Consider the following 27,433-nt stretch of genomic DNA (forward strand, 5'->3'; position numbering starts at 1 on the left):
CCCATCTTTCGTCCTCATCGCCGGTTTCTACAATTTATTTGGAGAGAACAGGCGTTCTAATTTTCGTCCCTGCCGTTCGGCCTGTCGTCAGCTCCGTGGTGCTTCACGAAGTTACTCAAACCAGTAGTGGAGTACCTGTGGTCTCGGGTGATTCGTTTGATTATTTATCTCGACGACATCCTCCTGATGGACCAGTCGCGCTCTCGGCTGATATCCAAAGTGAACATAGCTATTCAGCTTCTGCAGGACCTGGGGTTCGTGATCAACTCACAGAAGTCGGAACTGCTCCCCTCGCAGTCCATGACCTTTCTGGGGTTCCCCATCGATTCCCAGGCAGCCTCCCTCAGTCTCCCGGGCACGAAGATTACAAAAATCAAAAAGGAGCTGTCCAAGGTCTTGAGACGGGACAGGATCTCCCTGAGGCATTTGGCCAGAGTGGTGGGACTACTCTCATCCTCGATTCAGGCCATCTTCCTGGGACCACTCCATTACAGGGCCCTTCAGCGCCTCAAGGCTCACCATCTGCAACTGGGCCTTTCTTATTTGGAGCTGGTAGCTCTATCCCAGGAGGCGCGGATGGAGATCCAGTGGTGGCTGGATCACATGGAGGCGTGGAACGGCAGGGCGATCTTCGGGCCGCGCCGGATCAGGTCATAGAGTCGGACGCCAGTCGGTTCTGCTGAGGAGCTCGTTGTGGGGACGTCTCTTTCGGGGGACGCTGGACCCAACGGGAACTCAACCTTCACATCAACTGCCTGGAACTCCTAGCGGGTTAGTTCGCGATCAGATCGCTGACGCGGGACAAGGTATCTTGCTGCGTCCTTCTGAGAATGGACAATGTTTAGGCGGCACAATATATCAACCGCTTGGGGGGGACCCGCTCGAAGGCTCTAGCGGAGTTGGCAAAGGACTTCTGGCACTTTTGACTTCAACGTCAAATCTCGGTTACAGCGGAATATCTTCCGGGATCCCAGAATGCTCTGGCGGACTGGAACTCCAGATATCTGGAGGATCCCAGCGATTGGCGCCTGGACGGAGCAGTGTTCCTAGCTCTCCTGGATCAGTGGTGTCCTTGTGCAGTGGACCTCTTTGCGTCCAGGTGGAACGCTCAATTACCCCGGTAATTCAGCTGGCGCCCGGATCCCGGGGCAAGGCAGTGGATGCTTTTCTTCAGAACTGGGGTCGGGATCAGAATTATGCATTTCCCCCTTTCCTCCTGATCCCGAGAGTAACAGCTCAGATTCGTCGCCAGGGGGCGACAGTGATTCTAATCACCCCGCTCTGGCGGTCTCAGGTATGGTTCCCATCACTTCTGGAGCTCTCCTGCGATCTTCCTTCCCTACTTCCGGTCCACCCGAACATACTGTTAAATCCAGAGGGACAGTCTCATCCGCTGGTCCTTCAGGGCCATCTCTCGCTGGTGGCCTGGAGGATTTCCGGGATCGCTGGACGGACCACAGACTTTCACGGTAGGCTGAGAGTTTCATCAGACAGGCATGGGCTCCTAGTACCTGCAAGAGGTACAGATCGGCCTGGAACTGCCGGGCTCGTTGGTGTATGGCAAGGCACTTTGATCCCATGGGGGCCCAGAATACCGATATCTTAAATTTCTTAGCCTATCTAGCGGCTTCCGGCCAGTCCTATTGCTCGGTTAACTCGTTCCGGTCCGCAATTTCGGCAGGGCACCCCCCCCAATGAAAAACCGTCCTGTAGGGGAACACCCGTGGGTGTGCAAACTCCTGAAAGGCATTAGAATGGCCAGACCTCCTGAACCCAGATATGCCTCCCTGTGGGATGTTAACCAGGTTTTGCATTTCTTGACCTCTTGGCCGGATAATCAATACCTTTCACGTAAACAGTTAATGGCAAAACTGGCGATCTTGCTCTGCCTCAATTCGTGTAAACGAGTTTCAGATGTCCGGGCTCTGGATATCTCCGCTAGGGTTTTTTCTCCGGAAGGAGTGACCTTCACGATTTCACGACGTACAAAGTGTAGTACCAGGTCGGTAACCTACCCCGCTTTTGAACATACACCCAAACTGTGCGTGGTCAGGTATCTAAAGACATATGAAGAGGTGACGGCGGAACTCCGGCCACCGGGGGAGAGGCAGCTGCTCATTTCGATCAAGAAACCTTTCAGAGCGGTTTCCTCCCCTTCAATTGCCCGGTGGGTCAAATGGATTTTATCGGAGGCGGGCATTAATGTCCAGGTCTTTGGAGCTCACTCCACCCGGGGTGCTATAGCATCTAAAGCAGTCCAGTTAGGTGGAAGACTGGAGGACATTAGGAATGCGGCTGACTGGTCATCTGAATCGACTTTTAAAAAGTTCTATTTTAAACCGATCCATGAAGCCGCTTCACTAGTGGTAAGTAAGCTTTGAACATGCATAATCCTCGCCTCCGGTCCTGACATAGAATGAGAAATTTCCTAGCTGTTGTGAAGGAAAGTTTCAATTCTATTAAGGACACGGAGGCAAGGATTATCCCACCCGCCATTGTGGCCATGGCGCCCGCCCGGAATGAATCTACCGGATTGAGAGGTGGTATTTTCAGATTTCTTGACCTGAAACTGTGATTGGTGGCAAAGTATGTTATCTAAGCATTCTATGATAATGCAAGCATAGTTTTCTATGTTATTAGTGGGAGTAGGATCTCAGTTCTTGATTAATTTACTGACTATTCTTGGAGGTAGAAATGCTTAACTATTTTGTTCACATTTGTTCTTAGGAGTGGAACCTACAACTACTAAAAGACGAATCGGCCTCAGTTCGCAGTGAAGGCGAGGAAGAACATCATCGCCATGGGATATTTATACAGACAGTCGGATGGCAGTGTGATTGGACATTGGTTGCCATGGGGATGGGTCTCATTGGCATCGTAGTTTTCTTTTGTTGAACTTTGAACCTGCTGTTAATAAAAAGTGAAGAAAGATTGTGCATAATCCTTGCCTCTGTGTCCTTAATACAATTGAAACTTTCCTTCACAATATCTAGGAAATTTCTCATTACTCTGACTCCTCGCAATGTGCTTCAACCAGGTTGTCCCCTGAAAACCATGAGGGGACCGCCCACCTTTATTTTATACCCCTCGCTCCGGACTCTGGACCGCGTCACGGAGCGGGGCAAACAAAACAGAAGAGAGCCGAAAGTGGCTCTCTACACTAAGTGGTCGTGTATTTGACACCTTAGGCCAGAGCACTTTGCCTTTAGGGAAGCACCTTGCATAGACGTTTTAGGAGCACTGCTGCTGCTGCAGTGTCAGGCCAATTCTATATCAGGACGGGAGGCTCGGATTATGCTTTCTTTTTCTTTACTGAAAAATCACAGCAGCCAATTAAAACACAATAAACAAAAAACGTCATCTCCCCAGATGCTCTAGTCCTTGTATCATGTGCACCAATCACCTTAGTCTTTATAAACCTTAACCCCAAACGTCATATCCTCTTTCTTTGCTGCTTCGCAGCAGATAAGTAACATTTATCTCTCTCATTTTATCTGTATTGTATGCCTTTAATCAATCTTTGATTGTTTTTTGCTAAACCTTTAAGCGACGCGATTCCGCTTGCTTTTCAGCTTTAATTAAATGTATTTTCGGCCTCCCGCCGAATTTTGACTTTGTTTAGAGCCCCGGTTCTTGTGGAGCGAAGCGGGAGCGTTCTACGCGCTAAGCGCGTAGTCTCTTTTCTATGGCAACGAAGGTTGCCTTGCACGTGCGATCCTGACGAGCCGATCTCCTTTCCCTGTGCCTCTCAAGGAGATCGGTTCGTTTGGAGCAGCGCGCGGGGCATCGTGTTTGCGTTTAGAAATACAGAGAGTGACAACACCTCCCTGACGCCCAGCTTAAATCCTTGCTGGGTTGTAAAATCAAAATAAGGCTTTGCCTAGAGTGTTGGTTGCAGGCAGCTTCCTCCACATTTATATTTACATCGACTTGTATATATTTATATATTTATAAATTGTTACATGCCTGTTCATATTTGTATATATATATTTATATACAGTTTAAAGTGCCTGTAGGGTTTTTTTCACTCCCCCTTTAATTTTCTGACTGAATTGAATCTATTAATAATCTTCATGGCTCAGTGGAGTGACCAGGATGCAGGGTATTACCCTGAGGATACTGACAACCAATTAGAGGTGAATTTGGTTGAGGCACTAGACTCCAGAGTGCAGCAGTCAGTTAATGATGCCCTGGTGAGGGCGCTTGGACCATTCTCAGGGCAATTGTTAGAATATGCCCAATCCTAGGGCTGGATGACTGGCAATGCATGTCACGCTGTGGTTCCTGCGGCGGCCGCAGGCTCAGGTCGCCGCGGCGCAACATTTGTTTAATACCGCGGCCTGTGTGCAGGCCGCGGGAGAAGCCGCGGCTTGCAGACAGGCCGCGGGAGAAGTCACGAGCCTGATCAGGGGTCGCGGCACTCGCCGCGCCCCCTTCTTTCTTTCCTGCCGCAAGGGCAGACGCAGCAGGACTTGAGACCCCGAGTGGGTTTCAGACCTGCCGCGCATAGCGCATTTAGTGCGCTTTACATTCAGGCTATTTTACATAAACTTCTGCTTCACCACTTACCAGCATCTACAGGCAAAAGCCGAATACCTGCACATGGTGGTGTTTTTATGCCGGCCTTTTCCCTTTCCCAGCATGCTGCCCACTTCCTCTCTTCCCAGCATGCATTGTTTCTCTCTGTTTGGACGCATGTGCTTTATTCACTATTATACTCTTTTTCCCAATCCAAGATGGTGGTGTTTCTACTTCCTGTTTCCTACTTCCTGTCTAGGGGTATATAAGGGTAATTCAGCTGCTTGTTCATTGCGTTGCAACACTCCTTTGGTGGTAGTCACGCTCCGGCTCGTTTCTTCTTGTGAATCCAGTATTTCCTGACCTGTCTTCGTTTCCAGTCTTCCTGTACCCTCGGATCTTCAGCTCTAACGCCTTTGTGTCCTCCTTCTGTTTCAGGGAGTTCCTGTTGGAGGTTTTTTACCCTATTGGGGTTTTTCCTCTGGGACTCCTTCTGGAGGGCACGGACTGTAGTGGCTTGCTATTGGCAAAAAGCACCGTGGCTACCGGAAGGGGTCGCCCCTACCTCGGCCATAGCAGAATCTGCCGGAATCGGGGTAGTTCCCCAACCCTCATCAACTTCGACGGTAAGCCCAGTGAAAACCGTGACAGATTGCAACGCCAAAAGATCCAGTTGCAGTCCAGAACCATGGATAATCCAGTGGCAAATACGTAACCCACCAGCCAGACCCTGCTCATGACAATACAACAACAGGCTCAAGAACTCCAACAGCTACGTACTGAAAATACTGTCTCTCGACAAGCCTTTGCATCCAGGACCACTGATGTCCCCTCAGTATCTGCCACTACACCTCGTTTCTCCGGAGAGCCTAACAAATTGAGAGAATTCCTGGATGCCTTGACGGTTTACTTTGCCTTTCGCCCCTCGCAATTTGTGCAAGACAAGACCAAGGTGGGGTATTTGATAGCGCCTTATCGGGGCCAGCCTTGGCTTGGGCCACTCCTTTTAGTGACAAGAAATGATCCCTGCCTGTCTAATTATTCCACCTTTGTCACTACCTTTAAACAGATGTTTGAGCGCCCTGGACTCGAGGCTTCGGCGGAAGAAGCTCTTTGCGATATCCAACAAGGGAATCAAGATGTATTACAATACATCACCCGCTTCAGACAATTAGCAGCAGAAACATCCTGGGTGGAACGTACCTTGGTGACACTGTTCCACAGAGGTCTCAGAGAGGACATTAAGGACGAACTGGTGCACTCTGCTAGGATAGAGAACCTTAAAGGATTGATGGATGAGACTCTGACTATAGAATATCGCTTGAATGAACGAAGAATGGAGAAAAGGAAGAGTTGTTTGCCATCACACTCAGTGACATCTCGAACCTTCTCTCATCGTACCGAGGAAGTTCGTCCTGAACCCAAGGGAGCCACCGACGAAGAGCCAATGCAAATCGATACGGCTTGAGGACCTTTATCAGCTAGTGAAAGAGAAAACAGACGAAGAAAGGGACTTTGTCTATATTGTGGTGCAGCTGGTCACCTAATTCGCACCTGTCCCATTCGTCCAACCAAGCCTTTGGGAAACGCCAACTCCCGTCCTCAGTGAGAAGGGTGAAGACGGGATATCGTGAAATACCTTCCATTTGTTCTTCCAGGGAGGAAGGAACTGCTCTTTTTCTTTTACCAGTTATCCTTCACTTGACTGATGGCCGAGAAGAAAGAACCCTGGCTTTATTAGACTGCAGAGCCAGTGGCATCTATTTAGATGAAGCATGGGCCAAAGAACGACAGATAGCACAACTACCTAAGGAAGTACCAGAACAAGTACACACGGTGGATGGGTCACTCTTGGCCTCAGGACCCGTACAATATACCATCCCTACTTTCTGCCTAAAGTTTGGGAAACACCAAGAAAACCTTTCGTTTGATTTAATTTCATCACCACACCACGTCATGATCCTGGGAATTCCAAGGCTCACACGACACAACCCTTACATCAACTGGGAAACAAGAACTATTTCTTTATCCTCTCACTTTTGCCAGCACCACTGCTACCTAGCAGGAGATTATTGGTCCCCAAAAGGTCTTCTAATCGCACCCCCTAAGGTGGGATGCTCTATTAACGTCCTACAGGGAGTCCCCAGGCAATATCAGGAATATGCTGACGTATTCCAGAAGCCAGAAAAGCCTGAACTGCCACCCCATAGAGAATACGATTGCGCCATTCCTTTAGAACCAAATACAGTGGTTCCTTTCGGGCGAATGTACTCTCTCACACAACCTGAGAAGCAGATTCTTAAGGAATACCTTGATGAGAACCTACAGAGCGGGTTGATTGTTCCCTCCTCTTCACCTGCAGGGGCCCCTCTCTTCTTTGTTCCTAAGAAGACTAAAGATTTGCATCCCTGTATTGATTTTAGAGGATTAAACAGAATCACTATTAAGGATCGGTACCCGCTACCCCTCATTAAGGACATCCTAGAAGCAGTCAGAGGGGCAAAAAGATTCACCAAGCTGGATCTCAAAGGAGCCTACCATCTTTTAAGAATTAAAGAAGGTGATGAGTGGAAGACCGCTTTTAGAACACCTTTTGGTCACTACGAATATCGAGTAATGCCATTCGGACTCACCAATGCTCCTTCCATTTTTCAAAGGTTCATGGATTCTATCTTTTCCGATCTTTTGCAACAAACAGTAGTGGTTTATCTCAACGATATTTTAATTTTTTCTGTTCACCCAGAGGAGCACTCTAAGCATGTTTGCCAAGTTCTAGAGCGACTCCGACAACACCATCTCTTCTGCAAACCGGAAAAGTGCGAGTTTGATCAGACGGAAGTAAAATACTTGGGGTATTGCATTAATCAAACCGGAGTCGCCATGGATTCAAACAAGGTGCAAGCTATATTGAATTGGCCATCTCCTTCTTCCATCAAGGAGACTCAGTGTTTTTTGGGATTAGCCAATTTTTATCGACAATTTATACCAAACTTTGCACAGAGAACCAGCTATGTTACTCAAACCCTCAAAAAAGACCATCTAAGAAAGGGCTTTTGTTGGACACAAGATGCAGAGTTAGCCTTTCAAGACTTAAAGAAAGCCTTTATTCAAGCCCCTATTCTATGACACCCAGACACCAGCAAACAATTCATTGAGGTCGCAGACGCATCCGAAAGAGCCACTGGGGCTGCCTTACTGCAAAGACAAGACGATGATGATTTAGAGCACCCGGTATTCTACCTTTCCCATATCCTATCCGACTCAGAACGAAACTATTCCATGCTAGAACGTGAATTACTCGCCTTGAACACTGCATGCACAGAATGGAGACACTTTCTGATGGGCTCGAAAGAACCCTTTGAAGCCCGGACAGACCACAGAAATCTACAGTGCCTAAGAAACTTTCAGTGTCAGAATAGCCGGCAGGCTCGATGGGCCTTCTTTTTTAGCCAATATGACTTTTATATCACATACATCCCTGGTTCTCAGAACATCCTGGAGGATGCCTTGTCCCGACGTTACCCTGAGTGCAATGATTCCCCTGTTCAGAACCTATTTGACAATAACAAAATCATTGGTTTAGTACAGACTTTTTTAGATCAAGTCAGCTCCGAATATGACCGTTTAGAAGACACAGAATTGAATAAGTTGCGGCCGCAACTTCATGTAGAGCATGTTACACTGCAGCGCTCGCTGCGGCCGCGGGCTCAGGTTGCCGCGGCGCGGCACGTTAATTTTGCCGCGGCCGACGCCCGGGCCGCGGTAGACGCCGAGGCAGACACCCAGGTCGCGGGGGTCGCCGCGGCTCCGGCGAGGGCCATAAAGGCTCCAGGGAGCCGGTCTGGGGGTCACGGCGCTCGCCGCTCCCCCTTTTTCAAGTTCTGCCTTAAAGGCAGATGCGGCAGAGCCTGAAACCCCGAGGGGGTTTCAGGCGTGGCCGCACACAGCGCATTATGCGCTTAACATTTATTTCTCTTGCATGTATTCACCTGCCCACCACCACTTACCGATGTTCCTAGGACAAACCGAACCCTTACACTGGGGGTTCTTTATACTTGCCTTTTTTCTCTTCCCAGCATGCTTACCACTTCCTCTCTACCCAGCATGCATTGTCTAACACACATACCTAATTCATTACTGTTTTCTTTTCCCCAATCCAAGATGGCGGTGTTCTACTTCCTGTTTCCTGTTTCCTGTCCAGGGGTATTTAAGGGGATTCCAACTGCCTGTTCATTGCGTTGCAACACTCCTTGGTGATAGTCACGCTCCTATTTGATATCCTTCTGCGAATCCTGTCTGTTCCTGATTTGCTTTGTTTTCCTGCCTTCCTGAACTGCGGTCCTAATACCCTGGTGTCCTCCTTTTCGTTTCAGGGAGTTCCTGTGGAGGTTTTTTACCCTACTGGGGTTTTTCCTCTGGGACTCCTTCTGGAGGGCACGGACTGTAGTGGTTCGCTCATACCAAACAGCACCGTGGCTACCGGAAGGGGTCGCCCCTACCTCAGCCAGAGCAGAACCCGTCGGAACAAGGACCGTTCCCCTACGCCTCTCCGCTGCGAGGGTAAGACCGTTGAGAACCGCGACAGATTGCAACGCCCACAATTCCTGTTGCAGTCCGGAACTATGGATAACCCAGTGGTAAACACGGAACCTACTAACCAGGACCTACAACAACAGGCTCAAGAACTCCAGCAATTACGTACTGAGAATACTGTTTATCGACAAACCTTTGCCTCCAGGACCACAGATGTCCCTGCAGTAGCCGCCTCTACACCTCGATTTTCCGGGGATCCCACCACATTAAAAGAATTCCTGGATGCCTTAACGGTGTACTTTGCCTTTCGCCCCTCGCAATTTGTACAAGATAAGACCAAGGTGGGGTATTTGATTAGTGCCTTATCAGGACCAGCCTTGGCCTGGGCCACACCTCTAGTAACCAGAAACGATCCCTGTCTATCTAATTATTCCACCTTTATCACTACTTTTAAACAGATGTTTGAACGCCCTGGACTCGAGGCGTCAGCAGAAGAGGCTCTTTGCGAAGTCCAACAAGGGAGTCAGGATGTATTACAATACATCACCCGTTTCAGACAATTAGCTGCAGAAACAACCTGGGTGGAACGTACCTTGGTGACACTCTTCCGTAGAGGTCTAAGAGAGGACATCAAAGATGAACTAGTGCATTCTGCCAGGATAGAAAACCTCAAAGGGTTGATGGACCAAGCACTAACTATAGAGTATCGGTTAAATGAACGACGAATGGAGAAAAAGAAGAGTCGTTTGCCTTTTCACTCAGTACCATCTCGTCCCTTCGCCCATCGTTCCGAGGAAGCCCGCCCTGAATCCAAAGGGAATACCGAGGAAGAGCCCATGCAGATTGACACAGCTCGCGGACCTCTATCCGCCAGCGAAAGGGAACATAGACGAAGGAAGGGGCTTTGCCTATATTGTGGTGCAGCTGGTCACCTAATTCGCGCCTGCCCCATTCGTCCAACCAAGCCCTTGGGAAACGCCAACTCCCGTCCCCAGTAAGAAGGGTGAGGACGGGATATCGTGATATACCTTCTATTTGCTCTTCCAGGGAGGAAGGAACTGCTCTTTTTCTCTTACCAGTTATCCTCCATTTAACTGATGGCCGTGAAGCAAGAACTTTGGCTTTATTGGATTGCGGAGCCAGTGGCCTATATTTAGATGAAACCTGGGCCAAAGAACAACAAATAACACAAATACCCAAAGAAATACCAGAACAGGTACATACTGTTGATGGGTCACTCTTGGCCTCTGGACCGGTACAATACACCACCCCTACTTTCTGTTTACAGTTCGGTAAACATCAGGAAATTCTCTCGTTTGACTTAATCTCATCACCACACCATGTCATGATCCTGGGAATTCCATGGCTTACACGGCACAATCCTTACATCAACTGGGAAACAAAAACCATTTCGTTATCCTCCCATTTTTGTCAACACCATTGCTATCCGGCCGGGGATTATTGGTCCCCAAAAAGTCTCTCAACAGCACCTGCCCAGGTGGGAGGATCCATTAATGTTCTACAGGGAGTTCCCAGACAGTATCAGGACTATATCGATGTATTCCAGAAGCCAGAAAGACCTGAATTGCCACCCCACAGAGAATACGACTGTGCCATTTCTTTAGAGCCAGACACGGTAGTTCCTTTTGGGCGGATGTACTCCCTCACCGAACCAGAGAAACAAATTCTGAAGGAGTACCTAGATGAGAATCTACAAAGTGGGTTAATAACTCCCTCCTCTTCACCCGCCGGGGCTCCTCTTTTCTTTGTACCAAAGAAAACCAAAGACCTGCGTCCCTGTATCGACTTCAGAGGGTTAAACAGGATCACTATCAAAGACCGGTATCCGCTACCCCTCATCAAAGACATCTTAGAAGCAGTCAGAGGAGCCAAGAGGTTCACTAAGCTGGATCTCCGAGGAGCCTATCATCTGCTAAGAGTCAGAGAAGGTGATGAGTGGAAGACCGCCTTTAGAACACCTTTTGGTCACTACGAATATAGAGTAATGCCCTTCGGACTCACTAATGCCCCGTCCATCTTTCAAAGATTCATGGATTCTATCTTTTCTGATCTTTTGCAACAAACAGTGGTAGTGTATCTTGACGATATCCTAATTTATTCGGTTCATCCAGAGGAACATTCCAAACACGTCCGCCAAGTCTTAGAAAGACTCCGACAACATCATTTGTTCTGTAAGCCTGAAAAATGCGAATTTGATCAGATAGAAGTGAAATATTTGGGATACTGTATAGACCAAACCGGAATTGCCATGGACTCAGACAAAGTACAGGCTATATTGAACTGGCCATCTCCTTCTTCCATCAAGGAGACTCAATGTTTTCTGGGACTAGCCAACTTCTACCGGCAGTTCATAGCAGACTTTGCCCAGAGAACCAGCTTCATTACTCAAACCCTCAAAAAGGAACACCTAAAGAAAGGTTTTTGTTGGACACCAGGCGCTGAGTCAGCTTTTCAGGACTTAAAGAAAGCCTTTAGTCAAGCCCCTATTCTTCGACACCCAGACACTAGCAAACAATTCATTGTTGTCACAGACGCCTCAGAAAGAGCCATTGGGGCTGCCTTGTTACAAAGACAAGACGATGATGACCTAGAACACCCTGTATTCTATCTATCCCACATTCTATCTGATTCTGAGCGAAACTATTCCGTGCTAGAACGCGAATTACTCGCCTTAAAGGTCGCGTGCACTGAATGGAGACACTTTTTGATGGGATCAAAGGAGCCCTTCGAAGCCCGGACCGATCATAGAAATCTACAGTGTTTAAGAAATTTCCAGTGCCAAAATAGCCGGCAAGCTCGATGGGCCTTCTTCTTCAGCCAGTATGATTTCTATATCACCTACATCCCTGGTTCTCAGAACATCCTGGCGGATGCCCTGTCCCGACGTTATCCTGGGTGCGGTGATTCCGCGGTTCAAAACTTATTCGACAACAATAAAATCATAGGGGTAGCACAGACCTTTTTAGATCAAGTTAAGTCTGAATATGCCCGTCTACACGAAACAGAACTAAAGAGGTTACGTCCACAGCTGCACATAGATCATGACTACTATTATCATGATAAGGCCCTGTTTTTACCCACTAAAACAGTGCAAATCGAAGCCTTACACATGTGCCATGATTCTCCTATTGCGGGTCACCGAGGAGTGAAAGCGACTCAAGATCTTTTGCTTCGCTCTTTCTGGTGGCCAACTCTCAAGGCTGACACTGAGGCATATGTGTTATCCTGTCCTACATGTGCTCAAGCCAAGACACCCCGAACCAGACCTGTGGGCTTACTCCGCCCATTACCTGTTCCCCCAGGCCCATGGCTTACCATATCCACCGATTTTATGTGCGCCTTACCTTCCTCAATGGGAAACCACGTCATAATGGTAACTGTGGACTCCTTCACCAAGATGGCCCACTTCACGGCCTTGAGAAAGTTACCCACGGCAAAGGAGTTAAGTCAGGTCTTTACTCAAGAAATTTTCAGGCTACATGGGCTACCCCAAGTTATTATATCAGACAGAGGTCCCCAATATATCTCCCGTTTCTGGAACCAATTCTGCAAGATCTTGGGGATCCAGGTGGCCTTGTCATCCGGGTTCCACCCTCAAACCAATGGACAAACAGAACGACTCAATCAGGGTCTCGAGCAGTACTTACGTAGCTTCTGTAACGCTACACAAAGTAATTGGGCTCCCTACTTACCGCTTGCCGAATTCTCCTATAATAACTCTCTACACAGTGCCTCTAAAGTCTCTCCTTTCTATGGCTCCTATGGTTTCCATCCCAGGGCCTTCCCAACTCCCCTGAGAGACAACTCCAACCTTCCCGCCATCTCCTCTTTCGTTCGCCAGCTACGGGGTATACAGCGAATTATCCATTCTAACCTTGTGTCCACCAAGTCCCGCATGAAGACAATAGCAGATAGGAGACGATGTGCGGCTCCTCTATATCAAGTCCATGATAAGGTCTGGCTCTCCTCTAGATTCCTACCTCTCCGACTCACCCAAAACAAATTCAAGCCCCGCTTTTATGGTCCCTTTCTCATTCTCAAGAAGATCAACCCAGTGTCCATGCGTCTTCGCCTACCTCGGACATGGAAGATCCACCCAGTATTCCATGTCTCGCAACTGAAACCTTACCGTCCTGATCTCTTTCATAGGCAGTTGCCCTGTCCCCCTCCTTTGTTGGTTGACAATGTACCTGAATACGAAGTGCAGGAGGTCTGTGACTCTCGATTTTTCCATGGGCGCCTCCAATACCTTATTCATTGGAAGGGGTACCCTTTGAGTGAGTGTTCCTGGGAGGATGCCTCTTCAGTCCATGCTCCTCTTTTAATCCGCCGCTTTTTTCGGCTCTTCCCTCACAAACCCGGGGCCTCGGGGAGGGGGCATACTGTTACACCATAGGCTATAGCGACGGATGCCTTTTTACAGAATTGGCACCCTGTCCTGAGTTATGCATTTCCCCCGTTTCTCTTGATACCCAGAGTCCTGTCTCAAGTACGGAGGCAGAAGGCAGATCTGATCCTGATGACTCCATTGTGGAGGTCTCAGCCCTGGTTCCCTATTGCACCTCAATTAGCATGTGCTCTACCATTGCTCATTCCTCCTCGTCAGGACCTGTTGTTGAGTCCGGAGGGCCTTCAACATCCCTTGATTGTCTCGGGGAGTCTAACGTTGATGGCATGGAGGGTTTCAGGTCAAGATGGAAAACCCCAGGACTTTCGCAACAAGCTGCAAACTATATCAAGAGGGCATGGGCAACTAGCACCCACAAGAGATATGCTTCTGCATGGCGTAGATGGGATAGTTGGTGCAATGGAAGGGGTATTAATCCCTTGGAGTCAGGTATTGATTTAATTATCAATTTTTTGGCAGAATTAGCTTCTTCTGGTCTGGCCTATAAGACAATTAATAATTTTAGATCGGCAATTTCCTCGGGTCATGCACACATAGACGGTAAACCGGTAGGTGAACATCCTCTGGTATGTAAGCTTTTGAGGGGTATTCGTTTTTCGAACCCTCCTCAAGCCAAATATTCGGTTCTTTGGGATGTAAACATTGTGCTAAAATTTTGGGATTCTTGGCCCAGTAATAAATACTTATCCCGTAAACAGCTTTCAGCCAAGCTAACTATGTTGCTATGTTTAGTCTCTTGCAAAAGGGTTTCAGATGTTAGAGCATTGGACTTATCGGGTAGGATTTATTCTCCGGAAGGCGTAACCTTTAATATTTCTAGGAGAACTAAGAATAATTGCAGGTCAGTATGCTATTCCTGGTTTCCAGACAATTCGAAATTATGGGCCTGATTACAACTTTGGAGGAAGTGTTAATCCGTCCCAAAAGTGACGGTAAAGTGATGGATATACCACCAGCCGTATTACGAGTCCATTATGTCCTATGGAACTCGTAATACGGCTGGTGGTACATCCGTCACATTTGGGACGGATTAACACCTCCTCCAAAGTTGTAATCAGGCCCTATGTGTGGTACAGTGTCTTAAAGATTATGAAGTGGTTACAGAAGAGTTTAGGCAAAATATGAATGGGCAAGTCTTAATTGCATTGCAGAAACCATTTAAGCCAGTATCCTCTGCCACTCTTGCGAGATGGATAAGGTGGCTTATGAATGAAGCAGGTATTGATACTAGTCATTTTGGTGCTCATTCAGTTAGAGGAGCCATGGCATCTAAATCCTTTTCTCTAGGTTCTAGTCTAGAAGACATAATGAAATCAGCAGACTGGTCGTCTGAGGGTACTTTTCGTAAGTTTTATTTTAAACCTGTACTAGATGTGGCCTCTGTGGTTATAGGTCAGCTTTGAACTAGCATAATCCGAGCCTCCGGTCCTGATATAGAATGAAAAATGTTCTAGCTTACGCGTCAAGAATTTTCAATTCTATTAAGGACACGGAGGCGAGGATTATTCCACCCTATAATGAATAATGATATTTATATTTAAATGTTTTGAATTTTATTCATTTATACCCTCCCAGTGTGATATATTGGGGATTGAAATGATAACATTTTTGTGACTGTTATTTTATTCCATCACTTTGAGAATATTACCGGCCTGTATTTACTGTTTCTTCCAGGGTCGGATCAGAAGAATTCTTGATGGTTTTTTCAGCCTAGTATCGTTGTGTTAAAGATCCACTCTCTTCCATGAGTGAGAAGTCGACTTGAAGTTCTACTTGGTTTATTCTTCGTTGGACGTTCCGTTCCAGGATGAGGTTCCGTATCATCCATTTCAGAAGAGGTCGTTGGAAAGGAGTTAAAGTTACTGGTTTGGTCCAAGAAAGAGGATATGACGTTTGGGGTTAAGGTTTATAAAGACTAAGGTCACTTACTGTGATTGGTGCATGTGATACAAGGACTAGAGCATCTTGGGAGATGAAGTTTTTTGTTTATTGTGTTTTAATTGGCTGCTGTGATTTTTCAGTAAAGAAAGAGAAAGCATAATCCTCGCCTCCCTGTCCTTAATAGAATTGAAAATTCTTGACGCGTAAGCTAGAAAAATTTTCATTGTACACATTACAATGCACAAAATGCGTTTATGACTTTTTTTCATTAAACAGGCAAGCTGTGTTTTTGGCACAAATTGCCACTCAAAGTGTCAACATATATTGCTGTGTAAATGTCACAAATAAGAACAATGAAAACGTGAACATGTCACACAGAAGCAAAATTAAACCTTGGCAGCTATACAGTTATTCAAAATTTGGACAGCATAAGCAAAGGCAGGAGCAGCACCTGCTGTTTAAATGAGCCGCGCAGGACCGGAAGCCGCCTACTTGAAATTGTGGCGCCGGAGGACACCAGCATCAGATCGTGAGCGCACAGAAACTCAGTGGCCCCAGCGAGTGGACTGTGACCTAATCACGCTTCCCCCACGTTGTTGGTGATGGAAGCAGCGCCGATAGCGCTCTTAACTGCCGAGAGCCACCCAGTCTGCATTTCGTCACACGCAATATGGCTGCCTCCACATAATCTTTTAGGCAATAAGTGGTGAGACTAAACATAAACACATAATATGCTGAATGTATAGTTTAGACGAGAGTTGGAGATGAAGAAAGGGAGCCGATTTATTTCTGCAGTATTTTTTCTTACCTACCAGGTACTTTTATAGAAGAAGGTGTGCTGCTGAATGCAACGTTCTTAACCTGTCGAGTTTAACTTCTGGCAATTGATTTATTCTGCAATAGGAGGTGAGCTTGCAGAGTTGTGCAGGGTCCGTTGTGAGTGACTGCACTCTGAACAATTGAGAGTATGCCAGAGAAACCACAAAACCCATCTGTAGCTTCCACGCCGACCTGCTGCATTAATTATGAAATCTAGGAGAAGGTTTCGATTCGCCAACAGAGCTTTTATCTCTGACCACTCAATCCACAATACCTTCTCCCTCATACGTCCATGTACACAAAAGGGGCCGCTTGCAGAGCTATTTCAGTAGAGCGCTTATGTGTAGCTACCCTCAATGGAATTTCTGTTGAGGATTTAGAAAAAATGACGTAATGTATTCAACGTATCTTTTATTCCCATCCTTCCATCTTTATCCCCCTCTGTATCACACCCGCCCCAAGTTATTACCCTGCCTGCTTTCCACATGTTTACCCACTTCTCTACTTCTCCTTTCTCTTTCCCAATCTACTCATATTTACTTCCCTTGTTCTTTTACCACCATCTGTGTTGTTCTCTGCTTTTTTTCAGACCCCGTTTTTCACTCATTTTGTCTACCTCTGGCTACCCATCCTTTGTATCAGAAGTCCGTCCATCTTTACTCCTCTCACTCCACCCAGCTTTACTTCTTGTGCCCCACTCATCTTTAGTCTCACTGCTCTATCGAAAATGACTCCCCTTGCTCCTTCCCCATCTACTCATTCTTTACTCGTGATCATCACTATCATACTAAACTTTTGGGATTTGCTTATTCTACCCCTTTTCTCCTCTGTTCTACCCATCTCTACGTCACAAGCTATACCCACCTTTACAGTCCCTGCTGTATCCATCATCACTCACTCTTTACCCATTTTACTCACAATGCTCTACCTAGCTTTGCTACCCCTGCTTTACTTCTATTTTGTCCAACTGCTCTCCCCAAATTTACTCTCCTACTCTAACTACCTTTAAACTTTTTGCTAGACCTCTCATTACCTCTGCTGTGCTCATCTGTATTCTCCTGCTGTACCCATCTTTATTTTGCCTGCGCTACCCATAATTACTAGCCTTAATTCAACAGTCTTTTTTCCTATTGATCTATCCACTACACTCTGCTTTTCTCTTTTTTACTCTCCAGGCTCTAACTCTCTTTACTACCTCTTATCGACCCACCTTTAATCTACTGCTCTACCCATCTTTACTTCCTCGCCACTTTCTTTGTTATCCACTTCTGTATATCTTAACCATTAACCCACTACCCAGTAGCTTTTCCAATTGACTGTTATATAACATGAAGCTATTAAGTAACTCGTGTGCGTAATTTATTGTCACACTACTCTTGATTTGGATTTTATTTGGTGTTTTCTAGGTGGGTGTCATATAGGGTAGGGCATGTTGGAGATCTCCAGTATTAGTATTACGATTTTGCTTATCCTATCTATTTCTTTACTTCTAGTGGCAAAATAAAAAATGACCCTACGATGTACTACCATATGTTATTTGTCTCTCGAACTATCACGGAGTTTTGTCATAATTTTTATTGATATTTATATATTCTCTTGTTAATGTTCTTCTGGTTAACAATGGTGAGAGGTCCGAATTTAGTATCCCCATACTCTGGACAGCAAAAACGTAAAACAACGCAACACTCCATACTTCTCAAGACATTACACCCCACTAACTTCTCAAGTGTGGTTGTCATTTCCTTCCAATAATTGGTTATTTCTAGGCTTTTCCATTCCATATTCAAGAATCCTACTTATTTGTGCCCGCTTCAGAACAGCGTCGTTGTTGGGGAATATATTGTCAATCTTCTTCAGTGTCATAAAATTTTAACTGAATATACTTAAATCTGGCATTTCTCGATGCTTTCTGAAGGTACACAGAATGGTTTTCATTCCGCTTTCCCATTTTTTCCCTCTTGTCGGTGATGCAAGCTACCCTCACCAATTTTAGCCTCTGGGATACATGTTTATGATATGTGCCTATCACCCAACCAGCAAGCCTTATCACAATTGAGTGGATGGATAGTATAGCTTGAAGTCAGGTAGTAGTAGTCCACCCTGTGGTATTAGAAATCTAATTTGTGCAGCACCACCCTTCATCTGCTCGTGCCGCTCCTTATCTGATTGCCATGAAAGATTTCCAGCTCAAAAACTATTGACGTAGGGAATAATACTGGTAGGTTGGTTGAGTAGTTTTATAGGCAGGACTACATCACCGTTTTTGGCAAAGCAACCCGTCCAGTGATTGATAGTGACAGCATTTTCTAGAAGGAAATCGAGGTATGTAGCAACGTTATCACCGTCACTGTGCTGCAATCAAGTATATCCGCATCAGTTTGGTAAACCCTGATGCCAAAGTAGTGACAATTATGTATTTCCCATTTTATATTAGGCTGATATGGTCCCAAGCTCATGGGGTGTAGACCTTGTGTCATGGGGACCACGCAGAACTTTGACCAGTTCACCTTTAAGCCTCCCATGAATTCGAATTTGTAGATTGCTGCCGTAATAGCTATCATATCAGCCTGTACATCTTTAATGGCAAGGAACATATCTGCATAGAGCTTCCCTCGTGGGATACCCCATTGACCTCATTACTTAGTTTTATTGAGAATGGCTCAATCACAAACAGAAGCAGGACAGCCATGTTGTGTCCCTCTCAGCATACGATATACATTAGACATTACCGTGTACCCACACGGATACTGGTGGTAGGTTTCACATATATAATTGGGTGATCTGTTAATCACTGTCCCTTCCAGATGAAACTCCCTCAGTACCTGAAAGGAATATAGCCAACTCAATGCATCAAAGGCATTTTAAGTGGAAGGAACTCTATGGGCCTGATTTAGATACTCTTTCACAACGGTGTTGGATATCCCGTCTGCTGAAATTTAAATCCCATAGGATATAATGGGATTTAGATTTTAGCGGACGGGACATAAGTCACCGTTGTGACGGAGTAACTCATCAGACAATATCTATATCAGGCACTAGGTGAAGGCATTGTGGTGGTGCTTCCTCCAAGGCTCTAAACACCCTCCTAATGTATTAGAGAGTCACTGTGACCTGGGATAAATCCATTTTAGTCTGGATGGACCAACACCCATATACTGCAGAGTAATCTCTTGGCTAAAACTTTACTCAAAATGTTATTGTCCGTATTGAGACCAGGATGTTTTCAAGGGGACTCGGTCTCCCAGGAGCCCTTGGGAGAAGGGGGCGGCAACAGGAACCTGCTCCAATAGCGCATAAAAGTGCTTCTGCCTTACCGCAGTGCGGGACACGCATGGGCCATGCCCATCAGAGACCACCTGAGGCCAGGCTGGGCCATTCCTCTTGGTCTTAAGGTAGGGATTGGTCACTAATTCTTCCAAACACTACTACCTTTTCAAATTCAAGTTACATTATGGGGAAGCGTAAGGCAAAAAGGAGTCCTGCTGCGGGTGCAACTTTATCCAAAATTCACAAAATTCCTCAAAATCTCAGTAATTGTGTAACAAATGAAATTGACTCATTAATTGAAGAAGAAGCGTCTATATTAAAGGGGAAAGAGAAGCGAACCTCTAAGGGGTTGAAAAGTGGTTCACTCTCACCCTTTTTAAACCTAAATTGCAAAACAAGGGAAATATTGCCTGCAAGAAAGACAGCTTGGCAGGTTTGTTGTTAACAGGGGAATCTGGTGAATCTAACGCAGAGGCTAGTAAAAGTAGCCCCCCACGTAGTAATGCTGACGGTGTCCCAACATGTAGTGCAATTATCCTCGAAATTCCTTGTAAAAATGTTTTTTGCCACTGGAGACTCTTGACCACTTGACACGATCCAGTAAACTTGACTCGACTGCGGAAATATCTAGCCTCCAGCCTAATGGAGTGTTCACCCAGGAAAAAGTGGTTAATGTTATTAATGGCTTATAAAAAGAGGTAACAGAGCATAAACAAATGATGATGGAGGTATTCAATCTGTGGCGGTGTATTCTATGACTGCCAGGAGGGAGTGCATAAACTCTAATGGAGAAGAGAATTTGTTGAGAACAATGCAAGCAGATAATCTGTCAGACATAGACTGACTGCATTTATCATCTGCCCCTGTAAATAACAACTTACATGTTGATGTAAATAATCTCCAAATAGAAACTAGGGTGATCTTGCAATCAACTACTCCTAGGGGATTTGATCAAGCCGAAGAATCAAACAAGGTAGAAATCAACAGGAGAACACACATAATCCCTAGCTGTGAGTTCCTAAAGAATGATAATGTGGGACATGGGTTCTCTAACCCTGCATTAATTTAATGGAATATAACTGGCATACAAAATAAGATTGATGATGCAGAGTGGGGCAGTTTATCAATAGCTTTAACATTTGCTTATTTCAGGAATTGCGGGCCACTCCAAATGTTTACAGACAAGGGTTTACCTCATTTTGCAAGAAGGCTACTCCATCTGCAGCTGGGAGAGCAGGTTGGGGGCCTTATTACCTGGGTAAAAATCTCCCAGGTGGGTGAAATGAAAGAAATGCATGTAGACTCAGCCAATATATTGGCAGTTTCAATTAAGTTGCATCAGGGTCCCCTGCTTCTGTGTGTCAATGTATATATAATAGACCAGGTTCTCCAAGCCTAATTACTAATTCTATTAGTATGCTGAGTCCTCTTGTCTAGAAATTTCTTCCCTCACATTTTGTTATTGTAGCTGGAGATTTTAATGTGTCCCTAGAGCCTAACTCCCTCTTTTCTGAGCTAACACAGGTAGAGGACTCTATATGGGGAAATCCAGCTTCTTCAATATTAAAAAACAGTCAAAATCCAGTGCCAGGGCGCTGCAGGTCATTGAATGTATGATAACACATGGACTTTGGCCAGGAAATGGGCGCTTTCCTTCAGACACTCCATCGATTCCAACATTTCTTAGAGGGTCATATAGTAGTCATATTGATTTTGTGCTCATTGATGTAAAGATCTGGCATGAAATCAAAGACCTTATGGTGGGAGAACAACGCTGTAGTGATCACTCACCTATTTTGGTTGTGTTTGATAGGTGGTTTTCTGCTAAAAAGACAATCAGCAGAAGCATGATGATATGCTCCCCATAGTGGTGACAAATAAAAAGCGTGCCATAAAATGGGAGACTTTTACAAATTCAAATGAATCAGTGGCTAAAATGCACAACTTAGTCTCAACTTATCATTTAGCCACTGTTTCTAGTACGTGCCATAAAATGGGAGACTTTTACAAATTCAAATGAATCAGTGGCTAAAATGCACAACTTAGTCTCAACTTATCATTTAGCCACTGTTTCTAGTACACACACTCCAGATCAGATTATGGCCACTAATGCAGAATTCTTTTCTTCTTTGAAAGAGCTACTTTTCAGAGTCAGCAAAGGAAATAAACAGACGAAAATAGACAAATAATAGATGGTGTAATAAAGTGTGTAAAACGACCAAGTACAGACTCTTGGAGGCAATCAAACAAAAAGATAGATCAATTATTATTTTGGCGAGGCGAGAGTATGCCACTGTAATTAGGACTAGTAAGACTAAATGGGAGGAGGCAACTTGGCAGGAATTGTTAGTAGCAACTAAGGAAAGTAACCCTAAGCAGTTCTGGTCATTGGAAGCCCAAAGGGGGCGAAAAGATAATCCCAGACCTGATTGTCATATCCCACCTGATGATTGGACGCATTATTTTACTAAACTCTGTAGGCAGGAGTGTGTGCCTCCAACCAGCACAGGGAGTGCAAGGGTGATTGATAACACTTGCGTAGGTGGGCTTACACCGTTTACTCTAAGAGAAACAGAGATAGCCATTAAGGCCCAAAAATCAGGAAAGGCGCCTGGCCCATATGGAATTCCATCCGATTTGTTTAAATCTGATCTTACATTTTGGGGCCCCTATATAAACAGCGTGTCCAATGCTGTTTTGACAGGTAGCAATCACCCCCGCTCCTGGAAAGGTGCAATAATTGTCTCTATTTACAAAAAAGGGGATAGGTCAGTCCCAGGCAATTATAGACCAATAAGTTTGCTTGACAATTTGCAGAAAATATTTTCTTACCAGGTTTTGGGTAGGCTTGAGGAATGGATAGAAGAAAATGACATCTTAAGACACCTACAGACGGGCTTCAGGTGGAAAACGAGTACAGTAGACCAGGTCTTCCGCTTTCTTACAATTAAATGGAAGACGGTGGACCTGGATGCTGGGACACTCTTTGTTGCCTTTGTGGACCTTAAGTCTACTTTTGACCCGGTTCCCCAAATCAAATTATGGGAGATTTTGGGTAGGGCCGGTGTCCAGGAATTATATTCCGAGAGTTATGCTAGAGTAAGGTGGGGGCCAAATGGGGAATTTAGGGGAGAGTTCCCAGAAAGAGGTAAGACGAGGGGTGTGTGTTGGCTCTCAGGCTCTTTTTACTTTTTATAAACAGTTGTATACCCTATTCGTATGACTGTGATAATGATGCCTCAAAGCTGGGCTGGGTTAAAACACTGTGCCTATTGTTTGCAGATGACACTCTATTACAATCACAAACTGCCTCTGGATTAGCTAGGCTCCTTGATAAGTTTTCAGGATTTTTTAGGGAGAACAGCTTACAAATAAATGCTACCAAGACCAAATACATGGTTTTTGGTGATATGAAATATAGAGTGAAGGAAACGATATCCCTAGGTAGTGAAATTCTAGAAAGAGTCTCTAATTTTAATTGTTTGGGAGTTAGGTTGGAGGATTTCCATAAATGGTCAGCCCAAGTGTACCATGTCCCTGAAGCAAAAGGCAGGGGGTATTTTAAAATTCGTGGGTAGATCTTCTAGTTTTTCTATTACTCCAGCGATGGAAATATAGAAAAGTCAAGCCAGAGGGGGAGCCCTGTATGGTGCAGTGTTATGGGGTCATGGCAGATTGCAGGATCTAAAGAGAGCGGAAAATGTATTTTTAAAGAACTTGCTAAAGATCCCCCTGAGTTCTCCAACGTTGCCTATTCGACTGGATATGAATTTATATTTCATTGTAGATATAGCAGCTATGAGGCCATTGCAGTATTGGAATAGATTATGGTCCATAGAAACTTTAGATCCGTATAGAGCATGGCTCAGGGCGATGTTAGCTGCTCCACAAATTGAAAACATCCTATGGTGTAGATCCGTGAAAAACACTTTTTAAAAACTTGGGTTGGGTTTGTACTGGCCTGATCTTCTTCACCTTCCAAAGAGTGCTATACAGACTTTGAAGAATGTCTGTTGGACTAATCTGCAAGTAGTAGAGTTGGCATCGGTTCCGTCTGCCAGTATGACAGACAGTTTTTTATCAGCTAAGTGCCATTATGAATTTGAGCACTATTTGGATATAATTACATCTCCCATAGCACGAGCACTTTATATTAGATTTAGAATTGGATCTTTACCGTTACGCGCCCTTACTTCTAGATGGAAGCAAACTGAAGTCAACTAGATTTATGCCTGATGGGTTGCAAGACCAAAGAGAACATTGCCCATGTTCTATTCTTCTGTCCAGCGTATAAAAACCAGAGGGCACGTTGGATAAGCCCACTCTGCAAAATCCTGTGTTTTAGGGATCAACATTCAGACCTTAGGATTTGCAGATCAAGTACGCATGGGACTGTGGCCTGGCGCTGGCAAAGTTCTTAGAGGCAATTTGGCATACTAGAAACAAATCTTTGATTATTAATGCATAACTTTGAAAAGCTTATAACTGTGCCTTGATCATCCGCTTGTTATGTATGTTCAAAAATAGAATTTATGTGTTTTATATTTATTATAGTTCTTACTAATCTCATATTTTAGATTATGTGTATGTTGTATAATATTATTGCGGATGAACTCCACTTAACTATTACTGAGGATCTATTACTGTGTATGAAGTGCTTTATGAAGTTCTTAACTTTTTTTAAACAAATTTTGAAAATTGAACATAGTACATGACGATGATTTAGCTTCGGTTTGAATTTAACAGCTCTTTTAATGATTTCTGATGATTTATTAATGTGTATGTTATGCTTTTATGGTATTTTGCCGAAATAAAGCTTGAATGAATGAATGAGACTGGAAAGTGGTGTATATGACCCCATCTGTAACGTTTCTCTCGTAGGTTTGGGGGAAAGAGACTACAGGTGCTTTACTAATTGACTAATTACTACCTCGAGTGCTGCATTTGAAAGCATTACCAGTTGAGGTGCAAGCTGTTTTATGAAGGTTTAATAGAACTTAGCCAGGAGATTCCATTTCTGGCATTTTCCCAGCTGCCAATTCTAAAATGGCCATGTTTACTTATTTGGCTGTAATCAGCTTATCCATGACCACCCTCTGCTCTGGAATGAGACCTCGAGGAGAGTAATCTTGGACAGGAAGCATGTGATGCTAGCTGGTGTGCATTTATCATTATTATTATGCAAGGTAGAGTAAAAATTTGTTTACATTTTCTATTGATCTCTTGTGTGTGGAGAACAGTCCACTGGTCGCCCCCTATTCATTGTTACAGGGGCACCAGTTGTTTTGCTCCGATTAACCAAGCAGGTAGTATACTAGCTCTGTCCCCTTCAGTACCCAAGTGAGTTGCATAAGTGGAGTCGTCATGATAGCACACTATTTCCATTAAGGAGACATGTTCTTCTCTGGCTTGGGTCAGTCAGTCTATGCTTGTGGGGTCCTGCATAACGTCCTTCTTCAGAGACACATATTTATATTCTAATGCAGTCAAATCGCTAGCTATAGCTGTGTGTCTTCCCACCACTGCTCAAATGCATTGCCACAAATCACAACCTTGAAGGACTCCCATTGTACCAATTGGGAAGAACCCGTTTCAGTGTTTTCACTTAAGCATCTATGAGCTCTGACAGTGTATTCTTACAAGCAGAGTCTTCTAGCATACTACTACACGGTTTGTATATAGGGACTGGAGAAAGCAACACCCGCAGACACATACCCAATAATAAGGGATTATGATCTGAAAATGTCCCTCAGATATTTAGTATGATAAATGCTGTTTGTAATGATCTTGAACCGACATTCTGATCCAGTCTGATGAGTAAATGTTGGACCTGCAAATTAAATTAATAATATTCAGTGGCTGAAGGATCACAAATTATCTAGATGGCAATGGGTCAATCACACTTTGAGCTCCATAGCCCCTGTGTTATTGGAGAATAATGAGAACAGTCCAGGACTACATCTAGAATGTTGTTAAAATTCCCCCCCAACACCAGAAGATTTGGCCATTGTGCACATTGTTTGGAATGTTTTGTTGCTCTCCTTTCCAGAAAACAACCTTGCGCTGTGAGGTCATTGACAGGCTGACTTGTTTGCAGGTTTGCCACTTTAGAATGTAACATCTTCAGTGAAGTTTCTGTGTGTGATACTCTCTGCAGACTTATGCTTGTCTTCCTTCAAGCGCCCTAAGCCTGAGGCCCCTGAATCTATTTTTAAGTACAACAATTCCTTTGATTTTGAAATCTCTACTATACTAACTTTTCTTTGGCTACCGCTGTGTCCTTAGCAACCGCAGTGTCCTTAGCATTGTTTCTGTGGGCTGGGCCATGCCTGACTGTTAAATGAGGCCCGCTGAGCTGTGGTATTCCGACTGGCTCATGTCTAGCCTACTTGTGCGACTTTATTTCTCCATTGCAAACTTCTCTCAATAGCTCTGCCATTCTCCCGACCCACATATTTTCATCATTTTGCCCCTTCTGCGTTCCCCTCTGTTTTGCCAGAGCTTTATAGAGTACTTTATTATGTTTATTCCATTATCCCCCTCAGAGTAGATTCTGAATTTGCTTCATCTCTGCTGTCTTTTTCTGGGCCTCATTCTTTTTGCCGAGCGTAAGTGGGTGTGCCTCCGTTTGCGCACAAAGGAGCCTCTCTGTGGATCAAGGAAGCAGTTCTCTGCCATTACACCTTGCAAGAAGGGACAAATAGGAGGAGAGAAGACACCACCTTTTACCTGACCCCCTTATTTTTTCATCATTAGCAGCAGAGTTTTTATCATTCTTTTACATCCCACTGCACCCATGCTGTCATGCAGTTCCTAGCGCCAAGTTGAGATTGTGTGCAGGTCCCATTGACGTCATGCCAGTCCTCGGGTTTATTTCACCGGCCCTGACGTAATGGCAGCAATATCTGGGTCCCTGGCTCCGAGAATATGTAGTCCTGCCATTGGGTCCCCTTGTAGGACCTCGGATCCGACTTTGAAAGGACGGCATGGTGCCCAGTGAAAAGACATCTATCACATTGGCTGCCATCTATACCCCCTTTGATGAATCACTTTCCTTTACATGGCAAAGCTGTTGACTTTACCAGTGCTTGTGTTTTTTCTGTTATTCAACAGATTGGTTGCTGTTTCCTGAACTGCAACCCTGTGTGAAGTTTGGAAAGACTATTAAGACTATTCAGTGTACAGGATTTGAAGACTGCAGTTGAGAGACTTGTTAAAGTGATAATTGTATGGGAGAATTGTGTGAGAATGGGTATAGTTTGATTCTGTTTTCCGAAACAGTAGGCAAAGAAGAGGGAAAGAATAGCTTTAGAATAGCTTTAGCACAACGTTTCCGTTCCTAGCATTTATGTGTGTCGTTGTTCCCACCATGAACACAATCAGTTACTGGCTTTGTAGTGCAAATGGTAGACAAGGGTTTTTTCTGTCAGCGCTGGTTGATTGTGGTTCTTGTTTTTCTATTCTGGATAGGGAGAATATAGTTAGGTCTGCTTGATGTGTCACTCGTTTGTATGTTAAGGTGAATTATGCAGTCCTAATTCTTATTTTCCATTTGCCAGCAGTGTATTCCTTACAAGGTCTCAACTTTGCAGAGGAAGTTTCAAGCGTTCAGCCAGTCGGAATGCTCATAATGCAGACATTAACTATTTACATTTTAACCAGTAGGTTAAAATAGTGAGAGTGTGATGCAGGACATGAAGCAAACACAGAAAGTGGGTTTAATGAGGTCAGGGGGGTAGTGCTGATAATCATGCCGCCCGTATCCTATTAGGTGTTAACAGCTCTTTATTCTTATTATACCATCTGCCTCAGCACTTACTCACAATGCATGGAAGATGATAAACATAGGTTAGTCAGGAGGTTCCCAAACGTTTTAGAACCATAACCCACTTTTTAGAACCACAAACCTTCAACCTTCACAACACACCTACCCGTAATGGACATTGGGTGGGACGATTTTTTAATGTAACCAAAGCATCGTGTGGT

At 44.9% G+C, this 27,433-nt stretch overlaps 1 protein-coding gene across 2 annotated transcripts in view; it reads left to right on the plus strand.

Moving 5' to 3' along the window:
- Positions 1-16,022: 16,022 nt before the first annotated feature.
- The window catches only part of DCAF17 (DDB1 and CUL4 associated factor 17), a 444,850-nt gene continuing 433,439 nt past the window's right edge, over positions 16,023-27,433 (plus strand). The window contains exon 1 of one of the 2 annotated variants that reach the window (XM_069225322.1): positions 16,023-16,176. The gene's annotated coding sequence lies outside the window, so the exon portion shown is untranslated. The remainder of the gene's footprint in view (positions 16,177-27,433) is intronic. The other variant, XM_069225323.1, reaches the window with a different exon arrangement.

Source organism: Pleurodeles waltl, chromosome 3_1 (genome assembly GCF_031143425.1).
Source record: "Pleurodeles waltl isolate 20211129_DDA chromosome 3_1, aPleWal1.hap1.20221129, whole genome shotgun sequence".
NCBI classification, from domain to species: domain Eukaryota; kingdom Metazoa; phylum Chordata; class Amphibia; order Caudata; family Salamandridae; genus Pleurodeles; species Pleurodeles waltl.